Raw genomic sequence first — 13,162 nt, 5'->3', positions numbered from 1 at the left:
ACAGAGACAGTATACTTCTTGGTGCTTTATTATAAACTAATAAGTGTGACCTATAGATACTAATAGAATTATTCCATATATTATATCACGTCAGACCTTATTATTACGAGCTTAAAAGATTCTAACAGAACTATTAGAAAAAAGATTTATTGTAAAATAGATAACTAGTGGGAAGCAGCCGCATAGCACAGGGAGATCAGCTCGGTGCTTTGTGACCACCTAGAGGGGTGGGATGGGGAGGGTGGGAGGGAGGGAGATGCAAGAGGGAAGAGAAATGGGAACATATTGTATATGTATAACTGATTCACTTTGTTATAAAGCAGAAGCTAACACACCATTGTAAGGCAATTATACGTCAATAAAGATGTTTAAAAAAAAATAAAATAAAGTCAATACTTTACCTAATGCAAGAAGGTTTAAATAAATCTATTATGAGAAGCCATAAAAAAAAATTTATTATAAGTGTTCTATTAAAATCTTAGGGATGTAAATCTAATAATTAGAGTTATATATAGACAATGCTTAGTCCCATTAAATATTTAAATAAATTGGTGATGAAAATGACAGCTTTGATCTTGACCCAGGTGTTTTTGAGACTCCCTGTTTCTAAAGTGTACCAACATTCCTAAATGTGAATAATTCCAGACTCTTAGATAATAAAAACATATTTGAGACAGACTTTATTATTAAAATATATGTATATATTGTTTTATTGCCGCATCTCTTTCTTCCCCAGAGTATCTCTTCTATATCAAGTAAATTTTCTATGGCTTCCTGGCAATGTATATATTCCCTATTTTGAAGACTTCCCTGTTAGGTGAACCCTGCCTTCTGAATAATACAGGCAGTTTCAAATCAGTGTACAGAAGCTCCTCAACAAGATGTTTCCACTAGAGATGAATGGGGAAGAATGGAAAGGATGGCTGGAGGGAAGGTTAAAGAAAAAGGGAGACCTAGCAGTTGATGGAGGATTTTAGAAAATACAAAGGTAGCTGCGATCTGGAGAAATTTAGGGAAAGAGAAGAGGTGTGTAAAGGGTGTTTTATGAAGTGTGTCATGTGCCTTGCTATTTAAACTTACCTCCTTCACTTTATAGCCTTAAAGTGAGTTTGATTTGTAGGTTGTAGTTTTTCTAATATCATTGAAAAGAAATACTTATCTATTAAGGCAACATTTTTTTCAAATCATCTGCTATCTGCAATCATCTCTATGCACAAGTTGTGCATGGGAATGTGTGGAGAGGGCAGAGGGCTTAGGACGAAGCCCCGGGAAACTGCCGCCCTGCAGTCAGGTAGTGAAGAGGCAGTGAAAGGGGAAACGGAGGGAGAGGAGAAGGAGCGACCACGTGGATCCTGCAAATCAAGAAAGATGGTGTTTGGAGCACAGAGTGAGTGGTCATGCTGCTGAGAGCTGAGACGGAGGCCGAAAACTGACCCTTGGGTTTGGCAGCATGACAAGTAACACAGACAAGGACACTTCTGGACGGCCGATGGGAATGAAAGCCAGATATAAGTGGGCTGAAGAGAGAAATGGAGAGGGAAACGATGACAGCCATCTGCATAGCAAAGCCTTTCAAGAAGGTTTGCCAGGAAAGGGAGCCTAGACAACGTGTCTGCTGGAAGGAGGCTTGAGGGAGGAAGAGGAACTCTTTCCTACGAGCAAGCAGAGAAAAGCAGGAAAGATGGGTGTGGGTGAGGCAAGGGCTCACGCTCTACCTTGGTAGGAAGAGCGTGGTTTCCTGAAATGAGGTCAAGGATTGAGACAGAGGGCAAGCAGGTGGGTTAGGTTACTGATTCTTTTTTTTTTTTTTTTTTTTATGACTGTGTTGGGTCTTCGTTTCTGTGCGAGGGCTTGCTCTAGTTGCGGCAGCGGGGGCCACTCTTCATCGCGGTGCGCGGGCCTCTCACTATCCCGGCCTCTCTTGTTGCGGGGCACAGGCTCCAGACGCGCAGGCTCAGTAATTGTGGCTCACGGGCCCAGTTGCTCCGCGGCATGTGGGATCTTCCCAGACCAGGGTTCGAACCCGTGTCCCCTGCATTGGCAGGCAGATTCTCAACCACTGCGCCACCAGGGAAGCCCAGGTTACTGATTCTTAAACTTAGCTGCACATGGATAATTAATAAGAACCTGCTGTATAAAAAAAGAAAATAAAATTCGAAAATTCAAAAAAAAAACCACTTAGCTGCATGTTGGAGTCATATGGCAAGTTTCAAATAGTCCTTTTGCGTAGAATCTACCCCCAGAGATTCTGATATAATCAGTATGGGGTGAAGCCAGGGGATTATGCGTTTCCACATCTGCCCAGCTGATGCTAATAGCAGCAAATTTTGAGAACCACCAGGTAAGATTTTTGAGGATAGAGAAGGTATTAGGCATCAACCACTTGCTGAAGTCCAGACTACCTGCTAGGTGGAGAACAAAAGAGATAGGAATCATTTCTTACTTTCGAGGAACCTACAAATCCATAAGCTGTTCCGAAATCTTCTGCTCAGGAAATATGAAAATAATTTAGGAATATTAGCAATTTTAAACATATTAAAGAAAGCAAGGTACAAACCATATTCAATTATGCAGAATAAGGGAAATAAGACATCAGTTTTAGAGACAATGGTTCAGGGAAAGCTCCTTATAGGAGAGTAGTGACCTACATTCCAAAGAAGTGAAGGGCAAAAACCGAAAGATGTTTAAAGGATAAAAGAAGTAATTTCAGATAAAAGAAGTAATGTGAATAAAAGCAGGTGATCAAGGAAAGTATGGTGAAAACATACTTCTGGGTAACTGAGGGGACAGGGATGGAAGAGAGAATTTTCACTATGCACCTTTTTTTTTTAAGCCTTTTAAACTGTTGAAACATGTAAACATTTAACCTTTCAAAAATAGATAGATAATTTCTATCTAAAAAGATCAATCTGGATTGAAAGACAAGAATAGTAAAAAGTGAGGGTCATGAAACATGGAAGAGCCAGTTGATAAAGGTATTAGAAGTGCTAACAGTATCCACAGGAATATAGTCTGTTTTCTCTATCATTTCTCTTGAAGAAACAGGGTAATCGTTTAACTACATAAGGTCTAACATCATTGTAGTGAAATGAGGCTTGGCAGGCACAAAGTAAAAAGCTAATGTGGAGCTCTGTGTCTGCTGAGCTGATCTAATCTTTCTACTGATAGAAGATGTAAAATCAGATGAAATGTTTCTTATTGCTGTTCATTAGGAAAAAGATACTTTTGTGTTTCTTTGTTTTAAAGTACTTTGTAGCCCTTAAGTCATTAATTACTTTAAAGAGATAGTCATGTTCTTTCATGTGGCCTCTTTTGCTGAAGAGCCGATAGGGAAAAAGGTTTCGTTTTCTTCAATTCTCTTTTCATGATTCACAATTATATTGTAAAACAACTTTTCATTAATGCGTGATGTTTAAGTGCCTTAAACAATTTAGAGAAAAGCTGTGTTCAAGGGCATAACAACACTGAGTATTGACAGCAAATTGAAATTATAAATTATTGAAAACAAGCTAAGTCACAGTTAGTGTTGCCTGTTGCCTCTCAGTATGGTACTAAATTTACTTATGTTTTTGAATAGGTGCCGAAGTAAAGCAAACACACAAACTTGATATATTAAAGATAAGGCATGAAACAGTAAAATGGGTAATATTCTGTATTATGAAGTTATCATTTCTTTACTCAGGTGTCTTTTAATGGAAAATTTTGGTGTGTTTATTTGCTTTATTTTAAATAAGATAATTTAGAAAAATTTTCACTTTTGGAAAGTAAAAGTAAATATTCATATGAAATATTGCCAGTATTCATTCTTCATGCTAATAATGTTATGATGCTTTAGAGCTGAAAAAATACCTCACATAGCTCATGCAATCTTTATAATAACCACGTTACCATTCCCATTTTGCCCAAGAGAAGCGTAGTATTCACAGAGGTTGATTTGACCAATGGCTCTTGGCTGGGAAATATCAGTGTCAAATCCACATTGCCTGAATTCAATTTTCCTCTTTTTTTCTACTCCTGCCTCATTGCTCCTTATCTTTTGTGGTCCACATTGGTACGCTGTGAACTCTTGTACAAATTCCCCGCATGTTATTTTAGTATAGCCAAAGCAAAACAAAATTAACAACAAAAACATTTATATAGATAAACTTGTCTGTTAAAGACAGCTGAGCACAACATCAAACAATAAAGTATCCTTTACCTGGTGAAACCAGAATGGCTGAGAAGCCATCCTGGCCCGTTCAAATCAGATATTGGGGTTGCCCTTTATAAAATAACATTTTTAAGGGCAAACCATGATGCAAAACATAGTTTTAGCCCCTGAAAAAATGGGGCCCACAAATGCATTGGACTTGAACTTTTCATGACTACAAAGTTTACAAATTTTTTCCCTCCCTACATGAAGATACCATTTGTAGCAGTTTCATCACCTTCAAAAAAAAAATTGGGGGGACTCCCCTAGCGGTCCAGTGGTTAAGACTCCGTGCTTCTACTGCAGGGGGCACTGGTTCCATCCCTGGTTCCGGAACTAAGATCCCACATGCCCTGCAGCAGGGCAAAAAAAAAAAAAAATTGTTTTTTGAACTTTGCCTGAAATTTTCAGAACAAATACCCAGTTGCAACAATCATCAATGTTTTGCCATGTTTATCTCTCCTGCATTAAAAAAAAAAATTCTTATTTTGGTTGGAACATTTTAAAGCAAATTCCAAACATTTTTTCATCCTTCCCCTAAATATTTCAGTGTGCACCTTTACAAATAATAAAATAAGGGACAAATAATAAAAATAAAGGACATTTCTTTACAAATAATAAAATAAGGGACATTTCTTTACATCACTAAATGCTATTATTTTATCTAATAACATTAACAATAATTACTTAATATTACCTAATGCTAAGTTCATATTCAAATTTCCCCACTTATCTAAACTTAAAAAAAAAAAATCCACAAAAAACTAAGGACAGAACATCAGCTTTCAAAGAAGGTTCACACACATTATTGGGTTATACTGTCTCTTAATTCTTTTTTAAAATCTTTCAATCTAAAACAGCGTTCTTCTCTTTCTCTCAGTCTCTCCCTCTCTCTTCCCCTTCCTCTCTTCTCAGTGCTATTTCCTTTTTGGGCAAACCAGGTCAATTTGCCCATTCTACATGTGGCTAATAATGCTCCCTTGCATTGTCTGTATGGTGTCCTTTGATTTCCAGTGGCTAAGAAGTTAGTTCTAAAGACTTGAATAGATATGAAATGAACTACACAGCCCCATCTATAAAATATTCTTTTAAAAAGATTATTCCATGTAAACTTAGAAATATTATTACTTTCAATCTTCAGTGGAATATATTATAAAGAAAGAAAAATAGTTTTACCATAGAGTTATGACCTTTAAATGATTCATGTGAAGGTTGCATAATGGGATTTTTTTTCTAATTCTCTTATTTCTTCTGTATTTATTAGCCAGAAATCTTTTGTTTAGAAGAATTTTTCCTCATCAATTAGTTCAGCATAAACTGAAATATAATTCGTTGCAGAGAGACAAGATGAATGTTCATTTCTTCCTCTTTAATTATCAATCTTCAGAGTAGTGAGTTGGTGTTGTGGGCACTTCCAATGGCATCCAATGGATTTTCTTTTCTCTCTGTTTCTCTCTCTCCTTCCTCCTCCTACCCCTTCCTTTCTCCCTCCCCCTCTCCTCTCCTCTGTCCTCTTTCCTCCTCTCTTTTCTCTTCAATTTGAACTCATTGCTTTTTCTAAATTCAATGTGTTGGACTTAAACTTAGAGGCATTATTTCGATGTTCAAATTACCCCATTTTGGCCACTGGGAGAATCTTCAAACTTTTTTCTGCGTCCTTTCTGCAAGACTCCACAACCTTTGATAGTGTCACTTTCTGGGACAGTATAATATCACAAGCTCATCATGAACATTTTCTGCCCCATCCCTGGAGTCAGCCATTTCTCCATAGATTCCAGTTAGTAGGAAATGATATTTAGAGACCAGGATCTTGCCACTAGGAGTATTTACTGATAGTAGCTTGTCATTGCTTCTAAGGCTTTTCCTTGGACAGAGCTAAGAAACACGTTTTTTTAAGAGGAGGGGAAAATTCGTATGTTCTCACTGATATTTCTGTTCAAATATAAAATTACAGGGTCTTAACATTTTTTATTTTATATTCATATCTCTTTTTCTTATGCTAAATTATTGATACTTAAGAAAATTAACATACTTAATAATTTGCTTTATCCTATTATATACATGTAATAGTTAAGAAAATAACAATACTGATATTATTACCAACATTGACTACTGAATGAAGTATAAAACTCCTTGGGTTTTTTTTTTTTTTTTTTTTGTCCTTATAGTATATTCCACTGAAGATTGAGAGTAATACTATTTCTAAGTTTACTTGGAACAATTTCTTTCCTCTGTTAGAATAAATCCGGTTGCATTTATTCAATTTGCTTTTAATATTTACAGATTGCTTATTAAACTTTTGTTTTTTTAATTATATAAAAACACTTACAACACACCAAAGTGAAAACTATAAAACAAGAAGTTTTACTTCCATCCCTGTCCTCTCTATCCTTCCTCTGACTATAATAATTTTTATTAATTTTTGGTTTATCAATCCACTATTATTTCTTTCTGCAAATATGAGCAAATATACAACTTATACAAAACATAACATGTTAGAGAACCTATTCTGTACTTATTTCTTTCACTTAATAATATATTCTGAAGATCACCATCTATCAATGTATATATATCATTCCCTTTTACAGCTCCATCTTGCTTCATTATGTTGATGGCCATAGTTTATTTAATAAGTTCTCTATTAATGATTATCTGGGTTATTTCCAATCTTTTGCTATTACAAATACTGCCACAATAAGTAACCTGTGCATAAGTTCCTTTGTATTTTTGCAAAGCACAATCTTTTTAAAAGTAGGGAACAATGAAAACAAGGATTCTTTATTAGGGAATGTTTGCCGAAACTTCTCCTTCTATTGTATAGTATTAGCAAATGAATCCAGCATCCTAATAATAATAGATTACACACATATAGGTCTCTCAAAAACACCTCCGCCTTCACTGTTTTGTGTCTGTAAACTAGGTGATTAGTTAGGGAAGGTGAACTGCTGTAATAAACAAAAAAACTGTGGTGACTTAACACAGTAAAAGTATTGGTCTGGTGTTCCTGGTTGGTGGGTGGCTTTTGTGTGATTGATCTTGAGGCTCTAACCTCCTATCTTACTTCGGCGTCTCCTGCTTTGTGTGCAACTCTCAAATAGAGAAAAAGAGGGTGGAGAAGACACAGTTACTTTTTAAAAGCCTTGATGTGAAAATGACACATGCCACTTCCACACACCTTGACAAGGACCCATCACGTGGCCACCCCTCCCTGCAACGTAGCAGGAGTTCTGGTGGAATGTTCAGGAAGAAAAAATGGTTTTGGTGAAGTGAGTCAATATCGGTCTTTCAGAGCTCTGGTTATCGGCTTCATATTCTTCAATATATTTGTTCTAATGTTTATATACAAATCTGTAGCCCAGATAAATAAAGATCATGTCAGTGAAAAGGCGCTGTGTCCCACTTGCAAAATAGCCTTTGGATGTATGTGAAGCAAATGGAACGAAGGAGCCTATGACAGGTGTAATCTTATAAATGTCTGTATTTTTACATGAGCTATCATTCAAGGCAAAGTTTCAGCACCTAGGAGTGCCTTGAGGAGATTTGACCACCCCCAAAATATGCAGTCTGAATAAAAATGTGATGCTTTGTAAATGCAGTTTCAAGTCACATCCCCCAGTCTTTGAGGCAATCAGATTGCCACAGGCAACCAACAGTAGAGCCTCAATATTTCAGATCCTATTCATTGAGAATTTGTCATTGGAAATGGAATTGAACTATAGTTTAAATCATTCATAAAGAATGTTTGTAAACCAACTTAATAGAGAACACAAAGTATAGAAATTTTCTAATATATATTTTAAAAGTTCTTGAGCTTTGATACATTTACAAATAAATAATGCTATTACAAATTCTTTTTTAAAGTAAATCTACTAGTATTTGTTCTTGGCAAAACTATTTCCTGGTCACTTGGAGTGTTATATATCCATATGTAAAAGTATTATAAATTTTCTATATGTTTATTTTTATATGTATCATATGTGTATTTATCTTCAAGTGCTCTATAATTCATAATATTCATTAATTTGAAAAAATCCTTTCTGTAAAATTAGCGAAGTTTTACTACATTACAAAATCAGTGATGTGAAACAGGTTCTACATTATAATAATATACAGTAACACTTTTTCCTCTCCTTACAGATTTTTGTAAAATTCCTGAATTGTCAGCTTAGTTGGGAGAAGAAAATGACTTGTTTCATTTTTGAGAATTAAGACGAGTACACTGTTTTAATTTTAAAACAGGAAATGAAAATCTAAACAAAGAGCCAGCAGGTAAATTTCCATATACTGTGGTGAAATATGATAAATTACCTGGCCAGCTCTTGCCTAGACTTGTTGGACTAATCTGTTAATGGAGAAAGAGTTCGTCTCAGCCTGTTTCCTGCTGAGATTCTGAGCAGTAGAGAAGGCTTATTGAAGAAATTAATGACTATTTCACGAAACATCAGGACACTAGAAGGCAATGAAAACAGTATTCATCTACAAACACTGATGTCTTAAAAGTTGTTCAGTTAGAGATTGTATCTATTTCGTTTAAGACAGAGAAGATCACAGGTGTGTATGGTAATGGGCACTAATCAAATCCTCTTCCGAGAAGGTTTTTAACTCGGAAGTACGAAGCTGTAGAAAGAGCATAGGGAACTTACATCAGGTCCTTTTGTCCCTGAATGTCCCCCTAAGTCTATTTCTTTATCTTTTAAAAATGAAGATAAGCCATGATCATGTCTACCTCAGACATTTTTAGATGGGAATTTGACCTCTAGGTCAAATTCCATAGAAAACTCATAAAGCGCCTTGTAAATGTACAGAATCATTAGGAAGCATTTTGAGCAATTGATCTTGCTTAATATCATGTCTCAAGTATCCTAAACCTAGTGACTCATTAATCATGCTCTGAAAGCCTTATCTACTCCTATAAGCAAAAACATTGCTCTTTCTTTCTCTGCCTGGGTCCAGACGGTATGAAATCTCGATGAGAATAATTCTATAGCAAACTGGGAAAAACTCTTTAAAGCAGTTACAATAGTTAACAAGATGATTTTCAGATAGATTGTTAGCTGGATTAGTTAGCTTTCACCAGGTTATTCTGTGCTAAAACATAATTCCAAACAACCACTCCCACTCCTACATACACACACAAACATACGTACCACGCACACAAAATGAAGTTGGGAAAGTCTAAGGGTGTGGAAAAATCTTTAGATTCTTCTCTGAGCTATGTCCATCCAATTGAGAGGACTAGGGAGTCACATTTATCTGTACAAGGTTTTAACAATAGGTGTGATGACCACAACTTTTATATGGTTTTGGCCCTGGGGCCAAAGTCTGCAGAGGGGTGTGAAGTATAAATTGCATGGTTTTAGACTCTTGCCTTTTTTTTTTTTTTTGTGGTTCTCCCTTTCCTCCTCAGGATGAAGGTGGTATTTGGATTCCCACTAGTACTAAGGTAGGAATGTGGAATTTCAAACTTACAGAATTTAGCCAATGGGCTTTTCTCATTGCCTTATAACATTGGGCATATATGATTTACTTAATAACCAAGAGTTTTGATAAAACGAGATTTAGTCTCAGAAGTTGTGGCAACATCATCATCTTTGGTAAACAGAAGAGAGTAGTAGAGATCAAACAGATTATTCTTTACCCGGAGCAAACAATACACATGTGATGAACATCATCTTGCCAGATGTTGTAACTACAGGAGTTTTCTAGTTTAGTATGGAATCATTATGTCTACTGAGACACTACGTTTTACTTCTCTGGATCTTTTTCTTTGGCTGCTCTTCAGCTTTCAATTGTATTCACTCTTTTCCTTGGTATTGTCATCTGTGGTGTCAAATTAATTAAAGGATGAGGTTATTAGATTGAGGTGGCTCTAATGCTATGGCAGCCTAAAATCTAAGCCTGTAAATGCCTCGGGGTTATGAAATCAAAACCTAAAGACAACCAATTGCTTTAAGCTATAGCCAGTCAAATTATTTCCTTTCTTTGCTTCCAGAACTTCGCTACAGAAGTCTCCACCACCGCCCCCCCCGCCCCACAACCCGGCTCCTGTTGGCAGAAAGCTCCTAACCACTTCCAACTTGGCGCTGCCTGATTCCAACTGATTTTTGCTCAAATAAACTCTTAAAACTTTTAAATATGCCTCAGTTTATCTTTCAACAGTTCTGACATCATCGCCTAATGTTTTTGTTGGGAATTCTTCTTGGGATATATCTTTGAAACTTCTTCTTTCAGAAGCTCCTGCCCTTATTGCCAACATACTTACTAGAAAATTCCACTTGAATTCCCCAAATGTCAACTTAAATATTTCATAACTTTCCTGACTTTCCTCTTTTTTCTCTCCTCTGCCCATCCATGTCTACCCTTTTGGCATCCCCATGTCTATAGATGCTACTTCATATCTTAGACCACCAACCTAAAAACCTGAGTATCTTCTTTCACGCCCTCTCTCATTTATCCATGTCCACTTCCTATACCTTCGTAAATGTCACACCTAGCTACTAAATCTTATTGAGTCTTCCTTCAAGAGGTTTTACATCCTTGTCTTGGTTTCAGTGTTATACTGGTTTTAGGGTTTATACCTAAATGACATACATCAGCTTTACCAGCCTTCTAACAAAAATTTTCCCTTTTGTCATTTGCCTTGTACCCCATGCGAGATTAGTATCCTAAAATCAAGGAACCCCTTCTCAGAAATATTGATTGGTTTCTTAGTGCCTCAGGGTAAACTGTGCTATCTTTCCTTAAGATTTAGGGTGTTTACCTACTGTAATGGTTAAGATCAGGTTCAGCAAGTGATAGACAATCCAAAATAAAAGTGGCTCAAACAAAATAGATGTAAAAGTTCAAAGAGATCCAGGGCAGGTTTGAAACTCCATAGTATCAAAGACTCTTGCTCCTTCTATCTGATTTCCTTTATATGTGGCCTACGTTCCCAAGTTTATTTCATGGTCCAAAATGGCTTTCCAACTTTGTCTTTATTCCAGTCAGTGAGAAGAAGAAATGGAAAAGAAAAGGGCTTGTCTCTTTTAAGGAAATTTCCAGATCTTTTTTGCGCCTACCATTGCTGCTTACACCCTTTGGTCAAAACTTATTTCCATGGCCAAATGTACTTATATTCTGATGACCAAGTGCCCCACTAAAAATTTGAAGTTCCAGTACTGAGGAAGATGGGAAAATAGACACAGGGTTATAACCAGGAATCACGGCCACATTTACCTTCAAACTGCTACTTCCTTACGTTAACCTGCCATTCTAGTCAATCTCTCCCCTTGTCCATTTAAACATAAATTCTTCAAAACACTCCAGCCCGTGGTTTTTTCTGTCCTTCAAGCTAGAGGAACTGTCGATTTGGCAGCCAATCAGGTACTTATTTTGTAACAGCCTTAGAAATGTGGTCTTAACGATTAGAGCATTGTTTAAATTTTCTTCCTTGTCTAATCCTCTCAGCTAGATGGAGGGAAGAACCTGAGCCTTATATATCCCATCTCCCAACTGCTATTGCTTGGCCTGTTGCCTGGCACATCGTACAATTTAATGGTTGTGTTCTGGTTTATCTAACAGGCTGACAGCACCAAACTGGAATATATCACATCTATTCCTTTATTAGGGAGGGATTATATATCATATGTTAAGATGTATGGTATTGTATTCCATTTCAGTTGCATATATAAAGACAAAGAAGACAATACAATAATAAAAATGTGTTAAATGTCAATCACAATCTTCTTGAAATTATGTTAAAAACGTATGATAGGGACATTATTATGCAAGTGAATTTACAATTTAGCTGGAGGGATAAGCTATTAAATACCAATATAGGTGAAATATTATTTGGGAAAACAATATCAGCACATAGACTCTCTCTCTCTACCCAGCAAATCCTAAAGATCAATAATAGACAATGAAAGGATAATATGAGAAGAAAAGACCCTCAATTTTTTAATTTTAAAATTAACAGCAAATTTCCAAAAATTTTGAGGACTGTTAACATACAGAAAAAATAACTTAGTGCGTATTAAAAGAGATATTGGGTCCCATGATTTTTGAATTGTTTTTCCTGAAATGGCAATGGATCAGGTAGAGTCAATTCAGCTGATCCTCTTCATTTATGCCCTGTATTTGTGTGTGAAATTAAGTGTGTGAAATCTGTGGTCATGGGAAGCGTATAACTGGGAAATTTGGAATTTAGATCCATGGTCTTTGTTTCATCAACACTGAGTTAAACACATAGGCGTCTCTTAACATTATCACACGTGAAGAATTCAGGGAGAACTATGGCCTTTGTGCCACAAATATTAGTACATCATATTAGAATATATGGAATATATTCCTCACACTTCATGAAATCCTTTCACAATTCTATGAGGTTGGCTTATCTAGTGCTGTGAATCCCTCTATAAAAAATGAAGAAACTGTGGCTTAGAGTTCAACCTACTCAGGGCCATATAGCTAGCATGGCTATATGGCTGGGCATATGGCTGCCCAGAATCATTCCCAGTTCTTTTACTCTAGCTCAATATTTTGTATTATACTGCAGTGGGACTCAGTTATTGACAACTGAGTGAGTCCTTGAAGGCACTTTCTTTCCCGGATGCCCTAGGTGGATGCCAAGATTCTAATGTGGATTATCTAACCAAAAGAATTCTGCCATTATCTATCTAGGCCAGCGGTCCCCAACCTTTTTGGCACCAGGGACCGGGTTCTGGGAAGACAATTTTTCCACACACCGGGGGGTGGGGGGGTAGTTTGGGGATGATTCAAGTGCATTACACTTACTGTGCACTTTCTTTCTGTTATTATTACATTCAAATATATAGTGAAATAATTATACAACTCTACATAACGTTGACAGGAGACGGAGCTCAGGCGGTAATGCGAGCGATGGGGAGTGGCTATAAATACAGATGAAGCTTTGCTTGCTCCCCCGCTGCTCACCTCCTGCTGTGCGGCCCAGTTCCTAACAGGCCAGGGACC

Source organism: Eschrichtius robustus, chromosome 4, assembly GCF_028021215.1.
Source record: "Eschrichtius robustus isolate mEscRob2 chromosome 4, mEscRob2.pri, whole genome shotgun sequence".
Classification (NCBI taxonomy): domain Eukaryota; kingdom Metazoa; phylum Chordata; class Mammalia; order Artiodactyla; family Eschrichtiidae; genus Eschrichtius; species Eschrichtius robustus.
The sequence above is the reverse complement of the archived record's forward strand: the minus strand, read 5'-3'. Positions refer to the sequence as shown.